The sequence below is a fragment of the Clytia hemisphaerica genome, unplaced genomic scaffold, assembly GCF_902728285.1.
Source record: "Clytia hemisphaerica strain Z4C2 unplaced genomic scaffold, Clytia hemisphaerica genome assembly, whole genome shotgun sequence".
Taxonomy (NCBI): Eukaryota; Metazoa; Cnidaria; class Hydrozoa; order Leptothecata; family Clytiidae; genus Clytia; species Clytia hemisphaerica.
Genome location: NW_027104502.1, coordinates 214433 through 220310, shown reverse-complemented (window position 1 = coordinate 220310; position 5878 = coordinate 214433).

Sequence of the window (5878 nt, the reverse complement as noted above, 5' to 3'; positions counted from 1 at the left end):
TAACAACAATCTCTACCAAAAGAATTATAAACAACACTCCATATCATTGTAAAAGTTGAAAAAGTGCTTTCCTACAGATTGTTGATGATTACTGTTAGTACCTTTAATAATGCTTAAAAACATCAAACTTTTTACTTTGAATGTAAAAAGTACTTTTTTATGAGATTATTCATCTAATTTGAGAGCTAGAATTTCTTGAGTCTATTTGCACATAAAACACATTATATCAGTACTCATGGCCCCATGGTGTACTCCACTTTTTGGCAATCTTTTATTTTCCATCTTAAGAATATTGTATTCCCTTGTATGTATCATATAAATAATCTCCTTTATTTTTTAACTTGATCACTGTTTTCAAAATATTATCCATTTCTGGTTTTATAATGTAAACATACTCAACATGAAAAGTTTTTGCTTGATTGTCAGCCAATTAATTCGCTACAAAGAAATTCCATAAAAAAATGGTTATAAGAATAAATTATCGAACTTTTTTACTATGTTTTAAATATTCACGAAATGAAACTGAATTGTGTAAAGTATTTAATATTATAAATTGGCTTATTTTTTCTTCAAACTTTTCTTCAAAACCATTTATATGCTCTATGGCTTTCTCAAAAACATTTTCTGCAAGAACCATGAATATATAAAAGAGTAAACACCAAACAAGTAGTTCTGGGCATGCTCTGAGTGTCTGTTTTATCAAAATAAAAGGTCAAATCAAAGAAATATAAGAAATATAATACTAACTATATTTCCGTTTTATGAACGTTTTGTGTGATAAGATTGAAAAGAAGAAACTAGATGTGCGCAATTGCAGTTAGGGAATTTCCCAATGTATATATGAATATCACCACAAACGATTATTACACGTTCAGCCTCTGGCTGTTCAAGCCGGGACAAAAAAAAATTGGCCTACCGCACTCCTTTCAACGCATGGGGCCGTTCAAAAAGTACGTACGATCGAGAGGGGGGGTACTCCCAAAAGCGTGCGAGGGGGGGGGTCCTCGAGGAGAAGTACGTACGCAGACGTACACTCGTAATTTTTCCTAAACTGTCCTTTTTGAGAGAAAAACGCAATAATTTAACATCAAAGAATGGTTTTTGCGATTGTTATTTTCATTTCTCCTTTGGTATTTTTTTTCATCTTATAGATTCTTTTAATTTCTTGAGACTTTGTTATAAATACGATTGGATACCTACATATTCTACTGTTACAAGAGTTACAAGTTTCGACTTTGGTTAGGGGGTGTACTAAAAAGCGTACGTACGCTGAAGGGGGGGGTACACATAAAGCGTACAAAAGCGTACAAGGGGGAGGGGGAGTCAAAAATTTGCCTTTTTCGAGCGTACATACTTTTTGAATGGTCCCCCGCAGGCGCTCATCAACGTCCCCCATGTTGAATGGAAAAAAAGGTGACACCGCCCAAACTGGGCGGGTGCAAAATCTACACCCAAAACGTTTGTTCCGAAAATTTTTTTTTGAAAAGAGATTTTTGAACCCCCTCAGAAAAATCCCAGATCCGCCTCTGTCAAGCAAAGAATTTTCACTTGTAATTGGTTCGAACAACATGGGAGTTCCCCTTTCATTATGGATGTCAGGAACTGAACAAGGAACTTTTCGACATTCTCCCGGTTCCACCACGATTGCTTTACCGCAAAACACATTCATCTCCATCACTTCGCCTTCCATGGCATTGATCACTGCCTTGCCTTCCAGCATCATCCCTACTGCACCAGCTAAGTCGTGTGAGAAATGGTCCTTTGATTGGTGTTGATACAAGCAACGTATGAGGTTGGTACCAACAATACAGTTTGGTAGGGCTGTATCAGTAACCAAAAAAGGACACGTAATTTCCACACGGTTTGATGGCAATGAAAACTTTAGTAGTGCCACACCTGCAAGCGCCAGCGGAGTATCATTCGCAACTTTCACCGTGAAGCAATTCGATTTCAGAGGGGTAATTGGTGTATCTGGAAATTCAGTCAGCAACCAATTTGAAGAAACCACAGATACCATGCTTCCTGTGTCAAATAACGAGTGAAATTGTTTACCATTGATCATGCAAGTGATGAATGGCTTTGGTCCAACCAGCTGCGCCATGCATTGTGCTTGCTGCGAACTGAGAGGCTGCGGCTTCATGATTTCAAAATGGCTTGCTGTATGCTTTAGCACTGGTCTTGCCGGCAAAAACGGGTTATTTGATCTTAATTTTAAGCAACTTGGAAGTGAATTCTGAGATTTAAATGGGTTGGTTGACGGACATTTATCGGAAAGTGAAATATTTACAGTGGACGAGTCAGGATCCGCAGGCAAAAAATCAGGCAATGGACTATAAACAAATCGAACATGTTTCTCCTTTCTTTCCTCAGGAGTTTCCAAACCAGAAACAGAAATTTGATCATACCTTTCATACTTGAGACATCGTCTTGACTTGTTTCTGTATCACAAACATTCTCCCAAACATGATTTTCTTCCAAACTTTCTGTTAAATGGCTTTGATTTGTGGGATGTCCAATTACAGTTGCTTTGCCCCACATCAAAGCAACTGTTGCTAGTTTTTTGCTTTGCAACCGGCTCGATAGTGGTCACTGGATCCGCAGGAGTAGCAATGGTCACACGTACCCACCTCGATTCCTTGGTCACTCAAAGTTAGACATGTTCTGCAAAATCGGCGCCGGTAATTTCGCCCGTGGGTCTCAAATTCCTTTGATGAACTTTGTTCTTTCTTTTCATCATGGTTTCCTCTGGGCAGCAGTCCCTTTAGCTGGCACAGTTCAACTTTCAAAGCAGCAACTTCATCATACATCTGGTTGGCCTTTTTCTGCTTCGTTTCCACAAGGTTAGTCGTTACATCTCTTGAAGGTTTAAACTTTTGATTGTGTTCAGTTTCATTTGTCACAATATATGTCAGGCTGTATAACAAGTCTTCATCTGTAACCGCTGGATTTTTAAGTGTTTCCCTTAACTGCATCCGAATACTTTCGTTTCGCAGACCAGATATTACAGAAGTCTTGAACTTTCTATCAATGATTTGTTCTTCAAAGGGACAAGGGTCTGTGTGCGACACAGACTTGACTTTTTGTCGCATGGCCATCAGTCTCATAACAAATTCATAAGCAGATTCCCCTACTTTTTGTTTTTCAGCCCCCAACGCAGAGAACAAAGAACTGGCATCCTGTTCCCGGAAGTGTGATCGAAGTACAACATAAAGATCATTAATCCTCATTGTTGGTCGAGATTCAAATAATTATCCGGTGTCGCAGATTTGATTACCGCATTAATTATGTCAGACTCCCCATATCCCTTCTTAATGCCACTTTCAATTTGGTACAACAAACTGCTGTATGATATACAGTCTTTCTCCCCGTAACGTCCCAGCTTCCCAGTGATTTTGAATTCTCGCATAAACACTTTTCTCATCTCTTCAAACTCATCAGATCTGGCAGAATTCCTGGAGTCATTTCCAAGCCTCGAACGCCCAGGTGTAAAGGGATTACGGGAGATCCTTGGTACTGGTTCAAAAGGGTTTGTGTTGTTCATCTTGGGTCTGTTACCTGGGTCCAATACTTTAGTTTGGGTAGCCATGGAGGACTGTCGTGGCTTTGACGAAAATATAGGTGTTGCGAAGGGGTCAATCGATTCAAATGGGTCCTGGAAGTCTTCAACTGGGATGTCAGCCAGTGGGTCAGGTCTCCCCCTCAGGATCTTTTTGGCTCGTTGGAACTCTGCCATCCCCCCATCCTGTTGACTTTCCAAAATTTCAGAGTTCAAATAGCGTAACACAAAACGACGTAATTCAAATTCCTTACCCCTTGCCCTTTCAGTGAACTTGATGTCCAGTGCGGTGGCGATGGACCACAATGTCTCCACATCTGCTTCAGCCACACCTCTCAAGACTTCATGCACGACAGATTCCATGATGGTTGCCCCGGATTGCACTGATACCACCAGATAATACCCAATAAGCAGAGATCAGCATGGGTATGTTGTTGACGTCATCCGTGCTGTTCTACATGACTGTACTAACAGTACCAAACCACCCTCTGCTACCAAATGTAGTAACCCGAAAGCTACTGAAAACGTTTGGTGGATGGTACTGGACAGAAGAAATTGAGAACACAAGTCATTTACAAGATGACATAAACTAAATATATTTTCTGCTCTAACAATGGTACAGCATGTATGGTATTCAACCAGAACTCTGTGAAATCCACATGCTCTTATTGAGCCTGGTCAGAAAGGTCAAACTCGTTACCAGGCCCCAAAGAGCATGGGCAGCAAAGACAAAACACAGAACACTCAACAAAGGGGCATGGTGACTCTGACTCATAGACACTGATCTGTTCTGCAAAATACTCGTGAGTCACCATGAAGGGATGTCAAATGTAAACAAACTTTTAATATATAAAATGGTAGCCTAGCTATATAATATTTATACAAGAGTAGAACTATGATACAAGAAGATATATATACAAAAATAAAGCTATCGATTTAGTGATTCCCACACCGGCGGTTGTTTCAGTGTGATTTCCACACTGTGACCTAGTATATATATCTTAAAGGAACTAATTTGGGCGTTGCGGGAACTAATTTGAGCTTAAAACCTGCATATTATATACTAATCGATCAGAAACTTTCCCAAAAATCAGGCTTTTTCAGGGCAAATTTCTCAAATTTTGCCTGAAAATTGGGAATGTTTCCAAATTTTACAGCCTTACAGTGCATTTTTTACCACTTGCTCAAAAATCGACCCTTACAGTGCACTTTCCAAAGTCCAAAAAACCTACCCTTAAGGGCCGCACGTCCGGTAGGTCACTTACCTAGAGTGCCCCCCCCCCCCGCGGGTAACTTTATGCTGATTTAAGATTAAGAAAAAGGTCAATATCACGGTCTGAAAATTTTGCTATCTCGAGCTATGAAGCACTTTCGTTTTCAAAACTTAGAAAACGAAAGTACTTCGTATCTCTTGGTTGCGAAATTTTCAGACCATGGTTGTATTTGTTGTGAGGAGTTTTTGGATAATTCATTTTTCCCAGATGCTGCAAGACCCATGGCCCGTAAAACACAACAACAGCAGGAAGCACATGATATGGGTTTTCTAGTGACCACTGAAATTGTTGAATCAATTCAAATACAGTATATACAAGTATAAACAGACTTTCAAGACCATACAATTAATGTGATTTTTGTTATCAAAATTATGAATCGGTCAATGGTTAGGGATGATTTGATGTGCTTTGCTTCTTCCCAAACTCAGAGCTCAAACGACGTTTCTTGAAATAGCTTGGGAATATATACACCTTTTTTTTAATAAGGAACCTTAACTTTGCTCTGAGCCTGGAGTTCCTTATTTTTACAGAGAATTTCAGCCTCAAAGTTCAATATCGAGTTCCTTATTTACATAGCTGCTAGGTCAAAGGAAACTATGAAATGTGTATGGTTTTATGGAAACATCGACTATTTCAACAAAGAACTCGGAGAATACAAGATATTGCTAGTTCAAGTGAAAACTCTTACTGTTCCTTAAGACTTGTTTTCTTATCCTCAGCCTGGGCAGTTCCTTAACAATTCCTTATTTTTTGGACCATTTTCAGCCTCGAGTTCCTTATAAACGTGTTCCTTATACAGTGCCGTAGCAACTGGGGGGGGGGGGCAAGGGGGCTATGCCCCCCCCCCAATAATTTTTTCAAAAATGGTTATTTTGCAGAATGCAAAGTTTTTCTTTTTTAATTTGTCATAATTGTCTTTTAAGTGCATGTTTTGAGTGCATTTTCAAGCAATCTAGAGCTCAAATTTTCAAAATTTCCCCCCTCGGGCCAAACCATGGTTGGCCCTCGCGGTGTCACTAAACTTTAGCCCCTCCCCCCAATATGAAAA